This window comes from Tiliqua scincoides, chromosome 3 (assembly GCF_035046505.1).
Source record: "Tiliqua scincoides isolate rTilSci1 chromosome 3, rTilSci1.hap2, whole genome shotgun sequence".
Classification (NCBI taxonomy): Eukaryota; Metazoa; Chordata; class Lepidosauria; order Squamata; family Scincidae; genus Tiliqua; species Tiliqua scincoides.
The window spans coordinates 233,077,049-233,098,555 of record NC_089823.1 but is presented as its reverse complement, the minus strand read 5'-3'; the positions used below and the strand labels follow the sequence as shown (position 1 = coordinate 233,098,555).

At 47.4% G+C, this 21,507-nt stretch overlaps 1 pseudogene; it reads right to left on the bottom strand.

The window, feature by feature from the left end:
• LOC136645323 (methylcrotonoyl-CoA carboxylase subunit alpha, mitochondrial-like) overlaps positions 1 to 15,063 on the bottom strand; it is a 75,311-nt pseudogene extending 60,248 nt beyond the window's left edge.
• Between the last annotated feature and the right edge of the window lie 6,444 nt (positions 15,064 to 21,507).

Sequence of the window (21,507 nt, the reverse complement as noted above, 5' to 3'; positions counted from 1 at the left end):
TCCCCCTTCCTGTTGGAGCCATTTGGGGCAGTGAAGGCAATGCACAGGTGCTCGGGTGAGCACCTGCGCATTGCTGTTGCTGTCCCAAATGGCTCCAACGGCAAAGGGGAGGGGCTGTTTACATGGCGCATTGCAGTGTCTGCTGTACTTAAATGAACACGTGGGCCCTCTCTGGGTTACAAGAAGCTCTGCCAGCACTGGGGAGGGGAAGCCTAAGTTAGCAAATCTTGGAGATTACATTAGACGCTGGACCCAAATGAAATCATATCAAATCTTACTTGAAATATCCAAAAGGATAACTTTGGAATTTTAGGGTTGCTATTCTGCGCTAATCCTGCAAGTTCAATACTAGGACAGAAGATGGTTCTGGAACAACGTCTAGTGTGGCTGAAAAGGCTGATTCGAGAGTGACAATCCCTTCCACACTGGGAGCAAGTGCAGTCTGTCCCTGGTCTGTCTCCCTGGCTGTGGGCCTTCCTTCTTTGCCTCTTTGCCTCAGTCTGTTGGCCAAGTGTCTCTTCAAACTGGGAAAGGCCATGCTGCACAGCCTGCCTCCAAGTGGGCTGCTCAGAGGCCAGGGTTTCCCACTTGTTGAGGTCCACCTGTTGAGGTCCATATTGAGGATTTCAATAGCTCTCAGCATATAAGGACAGCTACTGACATAACTAACTCAGAGCCCAATCCTGTGGTCTGCACTGCACCTCCATGGCATGGACCATAGTCGCAAATGTGCCATAAGGCACATTTGTGGGGCTTACCGCCAGGCTCCCACCGGAGGTGGCTCAGCTCCGGCCAGTGCTGAGCCACTGCCCGGTGGGTGCCTGCGTTCCGCAGCTTGGCGGTGCCTGCGACCACTGGGCTGTGGAACGGCAAATGCGGCAAGGACGGGGGCGTTCCAGGGAGGGGGGAGGCCAGCGTGAAGCAGGGAAGGGGGCGTGCCAGAGGCGTGCCTGGGAGGGGGGTGTGCCAGAGGTGTGCCTGGGGGTGGGTGGGAGGAGGATCTGCGGAGCTCTGCACCGCGGGATCCTAAGCGCTCGTGCAGGCTGCGTGCCTTACACGAGTGCCTTTACTTTAGCGGTGCCCTTTGGGCACCAGTAAAGAGAGTAGCCCCACTGCGGGGCTGCCTCCCTTACCCAGGGGAAGGGGACGAATGTCCCCTACTCACGAGGTGTCTCCCGCGGTAGCGCGGAAGGCGCTGGATTCTGTGGCAGCCCTCGTGGTGCCACAGAGCAGGGGTGCCCCGGGCAGCTCAGGAATGGGTTGCCTCTTAGGACTGGGCTGCCAGACACTGAAAAACATTTGCAATAGCATTTACTTACTGTGTACTCTCCATTAGACAGACTCAAATCCTGCTAGACTTCTTATACTTACATTATACTGTTGAAGGCAGTATCTTAGTCTCCTCAACGCAGCTTCACGATCCTCTGCCCAGACAACCAGTTTAGCAATCATTGGGTCATAGTAAATAGAAACCTCATCTCCTGCATTAGGAATTTATGAAAAATAATTAGAACTTGTTGCCAGCATTAGCAACACACACACACCCCATCCATCCTTGTCCTTTTGTTCAGGTGTGAACAACCTGGTCTAGGGAAGCAGCAAACTAACCAGCTCATCAAAAACCAATGCAAAGCCCTTCCCATTTTGACACTATCAGACAGACCAAAGAAATTTATTTTCCTTGGTTCTTGGGGACCATAAGCAGAGCTTACGGCCCAATCCTATTGGGCTCCACCACCAGTAGAACGCATGTTCCACTGGCAGCGTCTGTTGCAAAACGGCCAAAAAGTTAACTCCAGCAGCACGCTGAGTAGCGCTGGCAAGAAGGGCAGAGCATTCCCATGTGTGCTGCCAAAACGCTGGCCACCCACTGAAACAAGTAAGTCAGCAGGAGTGCTGGAAAGGGGTGGAGGACACCATGGAGGGAGTGGGTCTGGTGACGACAGCACATGCCGGATCCTTTCTCTCCTTGAACTTTTGCCAGAGAAATAGCTGGTGTAGGTCTGAGGAGACCAACTGCAGAGCAGGCAGCTTATGGAGTCATAAAGGGATTTAAATCCCCTTTAAAAGCCTTTCAATTGCACACCCCACACACACTCTGGATACAATGCACCTGTCTTTGTCACAGCTGCACCTGCAAGGGGGAGAAAGGACAGGATTGGGCTGTTAGTCCACCACATTTGCCACTGCAACCATCTCAGCAGAGTAACCTGTCGGGGTTCCCCTCTTCCCACAAGTCCCCAGCTTACCCAGGGAGAAGGCTTCTGGGCCAGAGGATCAGGGAGGAAGCCGGTAGAACATGGGGCCACCTCCCCATAGGCTGCCTGGGCACTCCTGTAGGCGGCAAACTGCAGCAGAGGGACACGGCGCACTGAACCCCCCGCTTCTCCCTCTGCCTTGGAGGAGGGAGGAGGAGACAGGACGCAGGTCATACAGCTGCTGGGCAATCGCCCCTCCCCTGCCTCGGGGGAAAAGGGGAGCACTCCCTCGCCCAGTCAGCCAGGACCTGCCTTACCAGTCAGGGCACCTGGCTATGACATCGGGGGACCACAACTGGACCTCCCGATGTCATCTGCAGAGCTACAGGGCCAGCCCAACCCCAAAGGCAGGGACCAGAGCAGAGGCAGCAGCCTTCCCAGCCCTCTCAGGAACAACCCTGGCAGCTCCAGGTGAGAGAAGGTGGGAGGGGAACAGAGAGAGGAAGAGGAGGAGTTGTGGTAATCCCAGGGGAGGGCAGTCCCAGAGACAGGCCCTTTTTGTACCATCCCTGTGAGGGAAGGGGGAGGGGTCTGCCCTACATAAACCTGGAGGCCAGGGATGACCAGGCAGTTGGGAGTCAGAAGAGCAGCCAGGAGGATCTGCTGCTAGCAGCCCCTGCTCCTGACTGGCAAATGTTGCCAACCCAAAGAGGGGGAACCGGGTGGCACAACCCCCCTTCTTCTGGTGAACTGTTCTGAAGCCTCCACAAGGGGTTCCCCCTCAGAAAGGGAGGGCGGGCCCTCCCCTCCCCTCCCCCCACAGGGAGGCCTCACATAACCATAAAAAGATATTTGGTGCCATGCTGTGACAATACAGCTATACAGATTAATATGGAGGGGAAAGCCAGTAAGAATGCAGAATTGCCTTGTTGGATAAAACCAAAATGTCCATGTAGCCTAGTGCTCTGTCTCCAAAAATGGATCACTAGATGCCCCTGGAAAGCTCACCAACAGAATATGATTGAGATTGTCTCCAGCATCTAGTCACCAGTTTATAAGGAATCCTACAGTAGATTTGTAGGATTATTAAAGCGTTATTATTGTAACGCGCTTTATGTGGGGCTGCCCCTGAAGACGGTTCCGAAACTGCAATTAGTGCAGAATGTGGCGGCCCGTGTGGTCACTGGAGGTAGGCGGTTTGACTCTGTCAGCCCGCTTCTCCGGGGGCTGCATTGGCTGCCCATTCATTTCTGGGCCCAATTCAAGGTGCTGGTTTTGACCTTTAAAGCCCTATACTGCTCTGGGCCAGGGTATCTCAGAGATCGCCTACTTCCGTACAATCCAGCTTGTCCTCTTAGGTCATCAGAGAAGGCCTTTTTACAAGTGCCGCCGCCTAAGGAGGTATGTGGGGCAGCGGCAAGAAATAGGGCCTTCTCAGTAGTGGCACCAACGTTATGGAACTCCCTTCCCCTTGACTTGAGAATGGCTCCCTCTCTTGAGACTTTTCGGCGAGGCCTGAAGACCTTTTTGTTTAAACAAGCCTTCTGAGTTCATGGCCTTTTAAACATCTTTTTTATATCTTTTAGTATTTTTACAGGCCTGATTCCTCTATGATTTGCTGTGTTTTGCTCTTTTTATCTGACTTTTTATCTGACTACTGTTTTTATGGTATCTGTTAATGTGTTTTAATATGTTTTTATTCGCTGTTAAATTATGTTTTGAATCTGTTTTTAACATGTTGTAAGCCGCCCTGGGTCCCTTTCGGGGAGAAGGGCGGGATATAAATAAAGTTTATTATTATTATTATTATTATTACTATTTGGGGGTTGCCATGCAACGGAGTTCAGGTCTCTTCTAGTATCACAATTCTATTCCAAAAGCATTCCTTATGCCAAATCCCAGATACAATGGATGAGACAGAAGGAATTCAATACATATACAGATAAATTTCTAAAGAGAACTTCAAATAGAGATTTATCAATAGACATGTCTAGGGTTTTTCCAGAACCAAATGCTTCCTAAAACTACTTTAAAAAGAATCTTCTGTGTAGTATATGAAATCCTAAAACAGTATTCCTCATACATATTTGTAATGCCGAGTTTTGGTTTTACCTTGTCTTACCCCAGTTTCAATCCGAGTGCAGCTGTCGGCAGGCGGTGTGGACAAATGCAACAAGGGACCAGCTCCTGGCATGAAGTTGTTGTTGGGATCCTCAGCATAGATCCTAGCTTCAAATGCATGCCCCTTGAGCAAAATGTCTTCCTGCGTTAAAGGGATCCTCTCTCCTGCAGCAACCTGTAAAGAAAAGCAGTTCTGCTTATTTCCTGGGATCCAGAGTGCCATCTTTATGATATCGAGGTATCACTGGTTAAAAAAATATATATAAATAGAGAAAAATCCTGAATATACTGGCTAGTCTTTACATAATGGCTTGAGGTTCTCTGTTCCTAGAAGAGCACATTTCAGCTCACCAAATAAACTTACAATGTTGAAAACCATTCCCACAGTGAATCATATTGATCACATCTTCTGTTTAAGAGACCAGGGCTTTTCAATCTATCTATTTTTCCAAGTGTCTGTTTTCTAAGTGTCACCTTTTGTGGGTATCACTTTTGTGGTGTACCACCTATGCCATCAAGGAAAACAGTTCTGCCCAGGAATGGGCAAAGTACCTGATCCTTCAGAAGAAGCATGATTTGGGGAAGGAAGATGCAGAGCAAAGTCCCAACCTTAATGCAACTGTGCGGTCACATCATACTTGCTGGTTTACTTTGCCAATCAGTCATCTCCACTTCAATTGAGGACCAGGCAGGTGAGTGCTCACCAGAGCAGCAGGGCCAATGACCACTTGCAACATTGTGGGGTATCGCTAGTGGTACATAAGAACATAAGAAGAGCCCCACTGGTTCAGGCTACAGGCCCCACTAGTCCAGCTTCCTGTGACTCACAGTGGCCCATCAAATCCCTCAGGAAGCACACAAGACAACAAGAGACCTGCATCCTAGTGCTTTCCCCTGCATCTGGCACCACTGGTTGAAAAGCACTGCTCTAAACCTTCCAATCTCAAGCCCAGCTTTTTGCTCTTCTAGTTTTAAACCGAACCTCTCTCGAGAGCTACCCAGATGCAACCAGTACTGAGCTTCACTGACAGGCTACAGGCAGCAGTGCAGGTGCATAAGCTCTGTATACCATGCAGGCAGCTCACCACAGCCTCTCAATTACAGTCCACTTCCTAATCAGGTCAGACAAAAAGACTGAAGATTCAATATTTCAGGTACTGGATTTTCTGCACAGGTAGCAAAGGGTTTTGCCACCCAAGATTCAAACTGATGGCCTCTGCCCCTTATAAGTCCTTACCCGAAGCTGCCACTCGACAAGGTCAGTCCCCGTGACCATCTCTGTAACTGGGTGCTCCACTTGCAGCCTGGTGTTCATCTCCATGAAATAGAAATTATGTTCACTATCCATGATAAATTCCACTGTTCCTAAAACATTTAGAGGACATTACATTCCACAGATGTGGGGATGCTTTGTCTAAACAAGTCCCAGAAAAACTCAGGATTCCAGCATAACCTACAGCATCCCTATCACAGGATTCAAATTGAATTTTTTCAATAAACCACCTCAGAATATCACGAAACTGCTTGATGATCCTTCAGAATGGCCAGACCCTACCCTGGTTCCAATATTTCTCTTTCTAACTATATAACCTTAAAAAGTGATTCAGATGTGTTAATTTTTTTTGAAGCTGTTTCCAATCACTACTGTATGGCACTTGGGACCTTTTTTTTGTGCTCTTCAGCTTGCCTATTAACAGAGAAGCTGGGTACAGGAAAGTCTTCAGTTAGTGGTGGTGCCACTCTGGTTAGGAAAAGGGGGCATTCAAGGAAACTGAGACCAACATGCAGAAGTCGGAAGTGACTGATTTTAAAAGTTGTGTTTGCTGATGAAACAATTTTTTTCCACTCAAGGTGGAACTAAAATCAGTTAATTTCCTCACACTGCCTATCATTTTTGGGCAACACTCATGCCGAAGCGCTAAACATGACAAAATGTTAGAAAGCCACAATCAGATCTTTTGTAAATCCTAGCTAGGGTGGGGCTGAAAAGGACTGGGACTGCAATGTTATGAGAGGTGGTGCATGTAGCTTTTCTCTTGGACTGTTTTCCTGGTGTCAATGCCCCTCAAGTTGCTGCTTGCCTCAAAAGGGCAAACAATAGCTTGCAGGGGGATTTAATTCATATCAGGCAAATGTTATGTGGGAAACCCTCCTCCAGCTGCATGGTCCTGATCTAATCCTCCCCTGGCTCCAGTCCTCTCTTTCACAGAAATCTGAACACAGCATCAGAAGTAACCAAAGTTTGCAATACCTGCTCCAACATAGTTCACGGCTTTAGCTGCCCTCACAGCTGCTTCTCCAAGTTTCCTTCTCACTTCAGGTTTAATCCCTGGCTAAGAAGGTTTGAAATAATGTTACATTTATTTAAAATATTTATATCCCATCTTTCCTCCCCTAAAAGTGGGATGCTCAAGGCAACTAACACAGTAACAGCCCAATCCTAGGCATGTCTACTCAGAAGTAAGTTCCATTAGAGTCAATAGGGCTTACTCCCAGGAAAATGTGGATAGGATTGGGCTGTCAGCCTCCAAGCCCCAACCCAGTCAACTGGCCCAGAAGGAGACCACAGTCGCTGATACTGAAAGCCACCAAGAGGTCCAAGTGGATGTACTCTCCCTGTCAAGTCCTTGGTGCAGATCATCTACAAGTTCTTTATGCAATGCCAAAAAGGTATCAGCACCAGCTGAGCCTCATTGGGAAGACCATTTCAATGCTAGGACACCACAACCCTAAAGGCCTCTCCCCATCACCATCTGCTTCACCACAAAGGCAAGGAATCCTAGAGGGGATCGTCCAAGGATAATCTTAATATTCAGGTGGTTCATGTGAGAGATCCCAAGCTGTTCAGGGCTTTCAAAATTTATAGTATTTGAATTAGTATTAAAAATACTTTAAACTTAAAATATTTACTAGTTTACTTTAAGTAAACTTACATACTAAATAAAAGTAAACTTTAGTTAAATTAGTATTTTGAACTGTGTCCCCAAACAGACTGGGAGCCAACACTGCTACTTTAAGATTTACACAAAATATGCCCTAGATTAAGTCTTTTTTATTCCCCTCACACACACACACTCTGGGGGATTTTGGCAGTGTCAGTAGTCCCACAGAACCACATTCAAAAAATAAGTTTTTATATCCGATTTTCCAGGGTAGATAGTATTTAACTGTCATTTATTGGCTGCGCTACTGTTTTATTAATTGCTTTGTTTTAAAAGACTGTAAAACTCAATAAATAAAACAAATGCATAAGCATTCTGGAAGCGGTTCTGGAGCTGAACCAAAGGGTGATATCCAAAGGGTGATAAACAAATAGTTTAAGTGGATATCTAAAGATAAGGCCGAGCTTACACGGTGATCTGCCCCAGACCACAATCGCTGAACATCCCTGCCATGGTGAAATCAAGTACTTCTATAAGTACATTTTAGACTTGTTTAGATGCCAGGAAATGCCACTGATAGGGCAGTTCTCAAGAGGTAGACCCCATCAGGTTAGAACAAATAGCTCTCCCTGATGTTTCAGAAAAAGGAAGGAAATACTGAGCACTGCCTGAAGACAGAATACTAGGCTAGATGGCATGCTAGAGTGGTATGTGTGTGCATGTATAACCTGTATATTCTGAAGTCTTTGAAATTAGTATAACTTTACACCAGCACCACGTGAACCCCGACCCGGGGGCCAGATCCACTCACCAAGTGATGGACCTTTCAGTTCCACCCAGGAGCCACACAGTCCCCCTTAATTGGGGAATAGGAACGCTCTGGGTAGTCATGTCTGCCCAGATGTCCTGGCATGTGGCCTTCTGGGACGCTGGGCAGACAACGTGACTGCCCAGAGAGTCCCTGTCCTCTGAAACGGGCCACTTACCCCTGGAGCTTCCTCAATAATTTTCTGGTGTCTTCTTTGTACACTACAATCTCTTTCAAACAAATAGACTGCATTGCCATGTTGATCACCAAATACCTGGACTTCTACGTGCCTGTTTTGGATTGAAAAAACAAAACATGTATGACACAAGGCCTACTGATGTACACAACCTGTTACACTAAGCCCCTACTTAAGTACAGGTCAGGTCCCAGAGATCTGTACTTAAGTCAAAACATCCAGTTCTTGTTGCTCCAGCATTATCGTGTCTGTGCGAAACCACCACCAAAGTGCACTGAGCCTGTGTGAAAGCACCAACACAAGCATCTTTCACTTGGGGAGCCAGTGTAATGACAAAGACTTGCCTATGAGCAAAAGCAAGACTCCTGGGTACACACTGGGCCAAAGCAATTACAACACAGAACAGCGCTATCATGTTCCTCTGGCCTTAATTTTAGTCACATTAATCATAATTACACTGTAAGATTTAGGCTGCAATCCTATGCACACTTTCCTAACAGTAAGCCCTACGGAATATATTGGGACTTACTTCTGACCAGAAAATCCCGGGCTCGCGTTCTGAGACTGTAAAGTTTTTCTCAGTGTTTGCTCTCTAAAGAGAGTAGATGCCAGCTGTAGGGTGCTTCGATCAAACTCAGCTTTAACCCTCACCTTCCTCCTTTCCTGCTTCGTGATGGTAAAATGTGGCTTTGTTTTATTATTCTGAGTTGCCTCCTTTCAGGGCCCACTTTTTATCTTACAGTACATCAGGGCTTTTCAGACTGGGGCGTCACAACACCCCAGCCTGTGGGCCCTGGCCTGTTTCCCCTTAAGGGCGGGGGTAGCCAGGGAGGATGTAGTGGCTATCTACACAGGCACAAGCCTTACCCTTGGTATGTTGGCAATGAAGCAAAGCACACATTGCACATGCGCAAGAGCAAACTCGGCGCGGCCTTGGTGACATGCTAGGTCTGAAGCTTTGTAGCCTGTCAACAAGGCAATGTTATAAAGAATCATATCTAGGAATGTGTTTGTGGTTAAGCTAGAAGGTTACAGCCAGTGTGAGTCTCATCATCCTCTTGGAAATTTCCCTGTTACGTAGACTGTTGACTCATGGTTTAGTATTGTAAACAAGATCAGAGAATGGAAAACCCCAGCCTGTTGTGAATTGTATGAGAAGGAATGAAAGGCAGAGAAGGCTGAATCCCAGAGCTCTTCTTCTGCATCTGGCCTTCCTTCTGCATCTCACTACTATACTTGTCTGTTGTTTTATTCATTGCTCTAACGCTTTGCTGCCTCAAGATCTAACTTTCAAACCCTCAGAGTGCTTCTGCTTTTAGCACTCTCCCATCAGGCCACAAAATATAGTCTTGTGTGTCTCCCACCAAGCACCAAGGCCCTCAAAAGCCTTGGGTGCTCCCCAGAGCAGCATCTTGCGCTGCTACAGGAGGAGGCAGCGGCACGATCCCCAGCATCGCGCTGCTCAGGGGGGATGCAGGGGCTTGGGTACACTTACCAGAGCCTCCTGCAGCCTCCCGGGGGTGCAGGGAGCCCTGCGTGGCTGTCCGCAGGGCTCCCCGAAGCTTCACAAGTGAAAGTGGAGTGATCGCTCCACACTGACTGCTTCCTTCATCTCCTCCCTCCCTTCTGCACCCAGGAACCCTCAGATTTTCAAAGTTACTGAACTGCTTGGGTTGCCTCCAAACAGTTTCTGTTGTGTTAGGGGCACTTACATCAAAGCTCTGACTGAGCCTATTCATAAGTCAGATGTCCTTAATGTGAATGTCTGTAAGTTGGGAACCTTCTGTACATGGCCAGAGAAGCCCTGAGAAGGTGTACCCTTGACTAGCTGAGGATCATAGCTGAGTGGGTAAACACTGACAGCCTTACTCCCCCATTTCCTGCACAACTCCTAAAAAGATTACAGATACACTGATGTTCTTGTCACCTTGGTTTATCTACAAATTTCTCTATCAACATGGCATCATCATTGAAAGATTTTTTTGCTTCTCTCCTGGCTGATTCCAGTTGCTCCTGAAATTCTTTATCCGACAGAGCAATACTCATGCCCTAGCATAAAGGAAAAAAGCAATTTGTTAGGGGGGGGGGAAAAACAAGAAAATAAGTATAGAGAGAAAAAAAGCAAACAATTAAGATCTCAGTAACCTTCTCATTATAAATCAAACTAACAGGGAACACCGTCCAGGCTACCTTCAAATCAGTTACTGCTAAGAACATCACAGTGAAAGTGTCCCCAAGTACATCATATGGATATATCTGCTACAATTATGGAGAAACCCCAAACTGGCAACTACAGTTTTTAAGTTGACCTCCTTAGGTATCTTGTGACCTTATGGAAGACACAGTAAGATGAAGTTTGAAAAACCAGATCCTTCATGCTTGGTGCCCTGATCTAAAAACAGGACAAACATACACTGGTGCCTTAAGTGATAATAAAGGCAAGTTCAGAATGAAACCATGATTTGAGTTGTAGCACTAGCAGAATGAGATCACATTCTATGTGTTTCTTTACCAGAGCAGCAAAACTGTGGAGTGTGATATTGTTTAGGAATATCAGATAAAGAATACATTTCTTTGTCCCTACCTTTCCTCCACCTCCACGAACAGCTTTGATCATGACCGGATACCCGATTCTTTGGGCTTGTTCTTGCAAGCAACTGTCAGACTGATCTTCACCATGGTAACCTTCAACCACAGGGACTCCAGCAGCTGACATGATGACCTTGGAAGTGCTTCAAAAGAATATTATTTTATACTAGCAATGATTAACTAATTAACTTTTATTGCACACCTCAAGGTCTACAAGCATGTGCTTCATTTTACTCATGCAATGTGGCATTGTTTCAAATTTTACAGTTTTCTTGTGTGGAAACAACCAATCCAGGTGTGATCAGCACATGATGCTTATCTATGCAGTTTTAACATATTTTTCCATTTTCTTATTATTCTCTGACCTATGAAAAGCCTATAAAATTAGCTCTATGTAAATTGCTGCACGCATTTTCAAAACAAAGTTCAAACTCACAGTCAGGATACAAAATACACTGTAAAGCTTAACATTTCCACTAAGCGACTAGGTACAATAGACATGGCCATGCAACAAAACTGGGTACCTCTTAATGCCCATATCTCAGATGGCAGATGAAGGTGGACCTATAAAAATGATTCCATCTTGGTTGCACAGTTCTGCAAACTCTGTGTTTTCTGACAAGAAGCCATAGCCCGGATGGATAGCCTAAAATAGAGAACACCAATAACATATGGTATGAGACTTGCCTGCCGTAAGGTGATGTAACATGTAATGGTCTGACCCTGGAGCCTGTTCAGAAGCTGTACTTGACTTGAAAAACAGCAACCTTTTCTCTGGGGGATGCAGCCTACTAGGACTGCATTATGTGGGTAGTCTACAGTGTGCCCTGGTTTCTCGTAGTTTCTTAAGAAAGCCCACATAGAATTAAACATGGGAAACGCAGTCTTGTTAAGTGTTTACAGTGCATGATGCCCCATATTCCTGTAACAAGAATATGCATATTTACAATTGCTTTCCAGAGTGCTGAGTCATGTTGGTGAAACTAGAAAGTTGGGTGAGTTTATTCAGCCTAGCGAGATCCATCAGCAATTAAAAAAACACAACTTTTCCCAGTCTATGTATTTGAATCCTTAGTAGATGGAAATAAATGCCTATGAAACAAATACATAGCTAAAAATATAAATGAACATACAATCCACACTAAAAGTTTTTAAAAATCTAAAACTAAAGCTAAAATACCAGCAAAAGTTTAAACCAACAAAACCACTCAGAATGTCAATCAAAAGAAGACACAATATTTTAGCTAAATGAAAAGGCTTGTAAAAACTAACACGCTTTTGGTTAGCCCCGAAAAGACAGCCCAGAGTGCGCTGGGTAGATCTCACACAGAAGCAAATTCCACAGTGCAGGGGCCACCATGGAGAAGACACTGCTCTGCACCCTCACTGAAGGATAGGATATGAAGCAGGTCCTCTCCAACTGATTCGCGCTTATGGGAAGAACACATGTGGGAAGGAGCACTCCCCATTTAGTTCCGACAAGCCACTCGGGAATATTGGGGAAAAAATCAGGAGCAACAAAAGCAATGAGAACTGGGGCCTAGGTTTGGTTCCAAAAGGACATCTGGAATTTTCAAAATGAAAAACACAAAGCTGAAGTAGCATGTAGGACTCAGATGCAGCTATAGGCTGCTACTTCAACAGTAGTAGAACAAAACTCCATACCTGCAAGAGCTTCAGTTGCTGCTAAAGACATGTCCGTCCAACAGAAACTCAATTTTGAAGGCCAGGCAGACTTTGCTCCAAGGTGACCTCTTTCAATGATGTATAAGCACCACAGAGGTAGTTGTGGCCAGTTGAGTTACAGTCCCAGCCACCTGAGCTGCTGATCATACCTGAGCTGCTGACTTTTTGGCCACCTGAATGATCTTTTCCATGGCCAAGTAGCTTTGCTGAGATGGTGCTGGGCCAATGTAATATGCTTCATCAGCCTGTAGTGAAAGAAGCAGACACACTATTGTATTTACGTTACTACTGGACTTTACATCAGGAACAGAAAGGACAGAATAACTCTAGAATTCCATTCCAAAACAACTTTAGTGTTCACAAAAAGCAGAACTTCATTGGCTGGACAAATAGTACCACAATTTACAGCCTATTCTTACATGTTTACTCAGAAGTTATTCCCAATGAATTCAATAAAACTTAAAGCGAGTAAAAACGTGCAAAGGACGGTAACCTTATGAAACAGTTTAATATGTCCGCCCCTGCCCTTCACCAAAGACTGGAATAGCCCTTAATACAGCATGACTCATATCCAACTATCCGGGCCTGCTGCACTGCTGGAACCCACATTCCAGCAGCACAGCATTCTTTGCAGAGATCACAAAGCATGACCCATCATTCTGTGCGGTTAGGCCACCACTGCAACTAGCCATGGCCACGCACAAGCAGGAAAGCCCTGGTGCTGGTAAGTCAATGTGGGGACGGGCGGTGTGTTGGGGGTGGGCGGAATGGGGCAGGAAGGGGGCTGTGTTGAGGCCAGGAAGAGGCTGGTAGCAGCGGCAGCAGCTTCACTAATATCCTATCCCCCTTCCCAGGTCCAGCTTGTGCCTGCTGACAGTAAGTACACCCACCACCACTAAGTACACCCACCACAGCAGTGGAAACTTACCCTCAGCCAAGGGAACAAACATTCCTTTACCTAGAGGAGACCTCCAGGACTCCTCCTGCCCCACGCAGGATGCTCCTGTGGCACAGCTACATTGCCGTAGAGGTGTTTAGGTAGGATTGGGCTGTAGATCTGTAGATTGGTTTTCCAATAACTACAGGGACCCAGAACAAATCTAAATCCACTCCGCTAGACAAGCCACACTTTCCCAGATACAGAATTCTTTTGCATTAACGAATGCAAACCTTCACAGCTCAGCTAAGGCGTTCATTAAAAAGCGATTTTCATTTAGAGTTCAGGAGTCCTAGTCCAGCAAACCCTTCTGTAATATCTGTGAAAACTCTGCCACATGGGGGGAGGGGGCGCAGCACAGCTCAGTGGCAAAGCACATGCTTTGCATGCATGAGGACTCAAGCTCAACATCTCTACTGAAAGAATTGCAGGCTGCAGAGCCTCCAACCCAAGACATAATAATAAATAATAATAAACTTTATTTATACCCCGCCCTTCTCCCCAAAGGGACCCAGGGCGGCTAAGACCAGAAAGATGAGAGTGGACCAGACAGTACAACAGTCTGATTTAGCGCAAATCACGTAGGCACAAATGTGTAGTTCCACACCTGGCCTTAAAATTCTTAACCAACATTTTACCATTGCTACGTGCATTGCATTCCTGTCGGCATCACTGTAAACAGCCACAGACTTCACCCCCATCTTCCTGGCAGTCCGCATCACCCTGCAGGCTATTTCTCCTCGGTTTGCAACAAGGACCTTCTCAATATTTCTTTGTTCTGTGTTTTGGTTTATTTTTAAAGTAAAATAGAAAAGAAACTGTCAAAGGAACAGGACATTATTTTTACAGCTTATAACTAGTAGATTAGAATACTGGAGCATACCTTTCTAAGGGCACAATCCTAACCCCTTACGTCAGTGCTTCCCAGCTCTGGCATAGAGGTGCCAATGGGACATGTGCTGCATCCTGCAGTTCTCATGGAGCCCTCTTCAAAGTAAAGGTATGTTTGTTCCCTTACCTCATAGCTGCATTGCCCTTATGTCAGTGCTGGAAAGCACTGACATAAGGGGTTAGGACTGCGCCCTTAGATTATCCTTTACATGTTCTTCACAAAATAAATCAGACTCACGCAGAGGTTACAAAGTGGAATTGGTACTCAAAGTACATAACACTTGTTGCCCTTTCATCTCTACTAAGCAAGATATTTGCAGGTTTGCAAAAACATCCAAAGCAATTCAAGCAAAAGTGACAGAAGGAATGCGTGTGTACAACAAGAGAAGTGAAACCTCTCCCAAATTATTTATTTTTCGCATTTTTATTCTGCTCGTTCTCCAAGGATCTCAGTGTGGTGTACATGCTTCCTCCCCTCCTTTTGTCCTCACAACAACCTTGGGAGGTAGGTGAGACTGAGAGTGAGAGGCCCAAGGTCACCCAGAAAGCTTTGGGTCTGAACCTGGATCTTCCAGGACTAAGTCCAACTCCAGAACTGGTATACCATCTTGGCTCTCAATAATACTAAAGGAATCATTTAACAGCTAATGTTCCAAAAAAGTTGGCACTAAAAATATTTTCTATGAAGAAAATAACCAAAACCACTTACTTGTTGTAGAAGCATACCTCTTGCCTTCAAGTGCCCAAATCCATTTTCTGCATGGAAAGGAAAAATAACAGTATGCAGTTGTAGTGAACAAAGGTACACATTCATCAAATGAAGCTTTTCCTGAGATGGAAATAGTTATTAAAGACAGGAAACATTGTTTAAAAAAAAGTTGGCCAATCTACCATAACAATTTTATACTTGTTATCTGGTGTGCTCCCTGGGGCATTTGGTGGGCCGCTGTGAGATTCAGGAAGCTGGACTAGATGGGCCTATGGCTGTTCTTATTTTCTTAAGGATTCTCAGACTGTGGGTCCAAGGCCCACCACTGGATCGCCACCCAATTTTTGATGGTTCACGAAACTGACAGGGTGAACTCACATGGTTTACTCTTTACAGACATTACCAGACACTTGGAACTAGCACCAGTGGCACTGAAGTAACGGATGAATCCACTTTGCACACATAGTAAGTGGCTTGTAAAATTCTAGCTGTGTGGCAGTCTGACCCTTGCAAGCCATTCATGCGCTGCAGTTCAGCACTCAGAACAGTCACTGTCACCACTTCTGGGCAAGCAAAGTTTCTCTGTGGCATTGTTCGGTATTGGTAAACTGTGCCATTTGGTAAAGGATGACTCTCTGCTGGCAAACACCAGACACACAAATTCTGCCACCCCAATCTCAACACTGCTGGCTGTTCTTGTGAACACTGGATCACACATACACACACACACCCTAGGCTGCCATTCGATGGTGGCTCATACAGTACATAGATTTCCATGATACTTGCCTTGGCTATACTTGGCAGAGTTTCTGGAAAAGGCTTCAGGAGTCAACCTCGAGGCAAAATCAGGAGCCGGAGTCCCTTAGGCAGTTCATGGCTGAACACAGTCACGTTCAGGCAACTCCTGCGACGCCGCTGGAACCAACCGTATTGGCTTCTGCCTTTCCATTGGACCATTCCAGCGACGTGGAGAGGGGGGATTTGCTGCATGGGTAACAGCCTATCCTCCATACCTTCTTTACCCAGGCTTCGCGCACTGGAGAGGACACTCCAACTTCGCCATACGGCGTCGGCACAACACGGGAAGCAGCAGTTTACCGGTTATAAGTCTTTGCTCGATTGGCGTAGAGCATGACGCCAGGGGCTGCTTCCGACGGTGGGAGAGATCATTGCATCTCATTGGGCAGCTACCGCCCGCCTTAAGCTGGGCAGTCCCCAGCCAGTAAGGTGTTGCCTCGCCACGGTCCGTTAACCTCATGGGGTGCGTGGGGTTTAGGGTGAAAACCGACAAGCGGATCGACAACTCTGCACCATGCAACAGAAAACAGAAAACTACTGCCCTAAAGCTGGGCACCTGGAACGTTAGGACAATGACACCTGGCTTCTCTGATGGCCTGCAAGAAATAGACGACGCACGCAAAACAGCTGTCATCGACATGGAGCTGAGCAGACTGCAGATGGACATCGTCGCCCTTCAAGAGACTAGGCTGCCAGATTCCGGATCTGTCAAGGAGAGAAATTTCTCATTTTTCTGGCAGGGAAAACCACCAAACGAAACCAGGGAACATGGCGTTGGCTTTGCGGTCAGAAATACCCTGCTGAAATCCATCATCCCACCTACTGTGGGAAGTGAAAGAATTTTGTCCCTGCAGCTCCAGTCATCAGCAGGACCTATCACTCTCATCAGTGCTTATGCACCGACTCTGTCGTCTCCAGCAGAAGCCAAAGACAAATTCTATGATGACCTGGCCACCACTGTCAAGAAAATCCCTGTAAAAGAGCCATTGTTCATCCTCGGCGATTTCAATGCTAGAGTTGGTGCTGATAACAGTTCATGGCCCACTTGCTTAGGTCAGTTTGGCACTGGGAGGATGAACGAAAATGGCCAACGCCTGCTAGAGTTTTGCTGTCATCACGGTCTCTGTGTCAGCAACACGTTTTTCAACACAAAGCCCCAACATAGAGTCTCTTGGAGACATCCAAGATCAAAGCACTGGAACCAGCTCGACCTGATCCTCACCAGACGCTCCAGCCTTCCCAGCATCAAGATCACACGCAGTTATCATGGTGCTGCCTGCGACACTGACCACTCCCTGGTGTGCAGCAGAGTGAAACTGCAAACAAAGCGACTGTATCACACGAAAAAGGAAGGAAGACCTCGCATTGATACCAGCAAGACCCGGGATCAGAGAAAAGTGGAGGAATTTGCACAAGCGCTTGAGGAATCTCTTCCAGGCCCGGCCGACGCAAACGCATCCAACAGATGGGAACATTTCAAGAACACCGCCTTGTCCATATTCGGCAAGACGACCAACAAGGTGGCAGACTGGTTTGAAGCCCACTCTGAGGAGTTGACACCAGTCGTTGAGGAAAAGAGGAGAGCTCAAGCAGCATACAAGGCCTGTCCCAGTGAGCGCAACCTGCAGGTCCTCCGAACTGCTCGCAGCAAAGTCCAACAGACTGCCAGGAGATGTGCTAACGACTACTGGCTCCAGCTCTGTTCCGAGATACAGATAGCAGCTGACACGGGCAACATCAAGGGGATGTATGATGGTATCAAGCAGGCCCTAGGTCCAACACAGAAGAAAATTGCCCCTCTGAAGTCTGCCACAGGCGAGGTCATCCAGGATCGGGCGCAGCAGATGGAACGCTGGGTGCAGCACTACTCTGAGCTATATTTCAGAGAAAATGTAGTCACCGAAGAAGCACTGAACAACATTGAGTGCCTGCCTGTACTGGAAGAGCTTGACAGTGAACCAACCCTAGAAGAACTTCACGTGGCCCTGGACTCCCTTGCCTTTGGCAAGGCACCTGGAAAAGACAGCATCCCTGCTGAAGTCCTAAAATGCTGCAAAGAGATCATCGTCACTGAGCTGCATGAAATCCTCTGTCTCTGCTGGAGAGAAGGTGGAGTACCTCAAGACATGAGGGATGCAAACATCATCACGCTGTACAAGAACAAAGGTGACAGGGGTGACTGCAACAACTACCGCGGCATCTCTCTCCTTAGCGTTGTAGGAAAGCTGTTTGCCCGAGTTGTACTAAAGAGGCTCCAGGTACTTGCAGAGAGTGTCTATCCAGAATCGCAGTGTGGATTCCGAGCCAACAGGTCCACCACTGATATGGTATTCTCCCTTAGACAACTGCAGGAGAAATGCAGGGAACAACGACAGCCACTCTTTATAGCCTTCATAGATCTCACAAAGGCTTTCGACCTGGTCAGCAGAGACGGCCTCTTCAAGATTCTCCCCAAGATTGGATGTCCACCCAGGCTCCTCAGCATCATCAGATCTTCCCACAAGGACATGAAGGGCACTGTTGTCTTCGATGGCTCCACATCAGACCCTTTTGACATCTGAAGCGGAGTGAAGCAGGGCTGTGTTCTTGCACCAACCTTGTTTGGGATTTTCTTTGCTGTCCTGCTGAAGCAGGCCTTTGGAACTGCAACAGAAGGCATCTATCTCCGGACCAGATCAGACGGAAAGCTCTTCAACCTCTCCAGACTGAGAGCAAAATCCAAAGTCCAGCTGAAATGTCTGCGTGACTTCCTCTTTGCCGACGATGCAGCTGTCACTACCCACTCTGCCAAAGATCTCCAGCAGCTCATGGATCGTTTTAGCAAGGCCTGCCAAGATTTTGGACTGACAATCAGCCTGAAGAAAACACAGGTCATGGTTCAGGATGTGGACTCACCTCCCTGCATTACAATCTCTGAGCATGAACTGGAGGTTGTCCATGATTTTGTGTACCTTGGCTCAACGATCTCCGACACTCATTCTCTCGATACCGAGCTAAACAAGCGCATCGGTAAAGCAGCTACCACGTTTTCCAGACTCACAAAGAGAGTCTGGTCCAACAAAAAGCTGACGGAACATACCAAGATCCAGGTCTACAGAGCTTGCGTCCTGAGTACACTTCTGTACTGCAGCGAGTCATGGACTCTTCGCTCACAACAGGAGAGGAAACTGAGCGCTTTCCACATGCGTTGCCTCCGATGCATTCTCAGCATCACCTGGCAGGACAAAGTTCCAAACAACACAGTCCTGGAACATGCTGGAATCCCTAGCATGTATTCACTGCTGAAACAGAGACGCCTGCGTTGGCTTGGTCATGTCGTGAGAATGGATGATGGCCGGATCCCAAAGGATCTCCTCTATGGAGAACTCGTGCAAGGAAAGCGCCCTACAGGTAGACCACAGCTGCGATACAAGGACATCTGCAAGAGGGATCTGAAGGCCTTAGGGATGGACCTCAACAAGTGGGAAACCCTGGCCTCTGAGCGGCCCGCTTGGAGGCAGGCTGTGCAGCATGGCCTTTCCCAGTTTGAAGAGACACTTTGCCAACAGTCTGAGGCTAAGAGGCAAAGAAGGAAGGCCCATAGCCAGGGAGACAGACCAGGGACAGACTGCACTTGCTCCCGGTGTAGAAGGGATTGTCACTCCCGGATTGGCCTTTTCAGCCACACTAGACGCTGTGCCAGAACCACCTTTCAGAGCGCGATACCATAGTCTTTCGAGACTGAAGGTTGCCAATACAATATACTTGGCAGGAACCCTCACTGAACAAAGAGTAAATATGCACAGTATGGCATTATTAGGATCCTCCAAGAGGTCAAAACGCCTCCTTACTTAACAGAGGGTGAAGGGAGTAAAATCTTTCCACTGCCCTCCTTCCAGAATGTATTGGCAACCTTCAGTCTCGAAAGACTATGGTATCGCGCTCTGAAAGGTAGTTCGAGCCCTTCCTCTGCCTGTCTACGCAGGCTGCAAGGCTATGACATTTTCCTGGGAGTAAGCCCCATTGAACACAATGGAACTTACTTCTGAGTAGACATGCTTGGGCTCTCAGGCTGCAAGGCTATGCACCCTTTCCCAGGAGCAAGCCCCATTGAGCACAATGAGACATACTTCTGAGTAGACACACCTAGGCTCGTGCTGCATACTGGCACGGGGGCTGCACCAACCAGCTTCCTTCCCCTCCTCCTCCGCCAAGCCAGTACCTGGGCGTTGCGTGGGTGCCGCAGCCCATCTCCTTGGTTGGCTGGCTGGCTGGCTGTCCGTCCTCCTCCTTGGCATTGGCGCGTGTCCCCCGCGCCCTCCACCGGCTTGGAAGCTGCGCTGGGAAGCAGAGCGCGGGGGAGGGAGGCAGGCTGGGCTCAGGCAAGAGCTTGGAGATGGGGGCAGGAGGGGGTCGTTGTGCAGTCAGGCAGGGGCCAGACAACCGCCCACCCTGCACCCCCCAGCACATTCCTCTATTTTGCTCCACCCCTTCCTGGAATGCCTCCAAAGGGGAGGGGCCCCTGCAAACGGTGCCGGAACTCCGCCCCCCCTTCCATTAGAAAAAAAGCCCTGCTTGGGGCACACCGCTTTTCACTTCTCTCCATTGTGAAAATTGCCCATTGACACCCACTCTCTGTTTCCTGGGCTTCAACCAGTTCTCAATCCATGAGAGGACCTGTAATTCCCTGACTGTGGAGTTTTTTCAGTAGCCTTTGGTGAGGGACCATATCGAACGCCTTCTGAAAGTCCAGATATATAATGTCCACGGGTTCTCCCGCATCCACATGCCTGTTGACCTTTTCAAAGAATTCTAAAAGATTTGTTAGGCAAGACTTACCCTTACCTTACAGAAGCCATGCTGATTCTCCCTCAGCAAGGCCTCTTCTTCTATGTGTTTTCCTATCTTTGATGAGGCATTCCACCATCTTACCCGGTATAGATGTTACGCTGACCGGCCTATAGTTTCCCGGGTCCCCCCTCTTTCCCTTTTTAAAGATAGGCGTGACATTTGCTATCCTCCAATCTTCTGGCACCGTGGCTATTTTGAGGGACAAGTTGCATATCTTAGTCAAGAGATCTGCAACTTCATTCTTCAATTCCTTAATAACTCTTGGGTGGATGCCATCAAGGCCCAGTGACTTATTGGTCTCTAATTTATCAATGAGGTCTGAAACATCTTCTCTTTTAACCTCTGTCTGACTTAATTCCTTGGTCAGGAGGGGCTGTTCAGGCAGCGGTATTTGCCCGAGGTCTTCTGCCATGAAGACAGATGCAAAGAACTCATTTAATTTTTCTGCCATCTCTAAGTCTCCTCTTATTTCTCCTTTCCCTCCCTCACCATCCAGAGGGCCAACAGCTTCTCTGGCAGGGTTCCTGTTTCTAACATATTTGAAGAAGCTTTTATTATTCCCCTTAATGTTGCTGGCCATGCATTCCTCATAGTCTCACTTGGCCTCCCATATCACCTTCTTACATTTCTTTTGCCACAGTTTATGTTCCTTTTTATTCTCCTCATTAGGGCAAGGAAACTAAGGCAGCTGTTATCAATCCCCTCCCCTCCGTACTCAGCCTTCCCCTTTGCCAGCTGCCCGGCTTCTTTCACAGTTGGGATGCTGATCTTTAGTGATGAGTCCAGCACTATGCATTTCTACTCAGAAATAAGCCTCATTGTAGTCAATAGGGCTTACTCCCAGGAAAGTGTGGAGAGGATT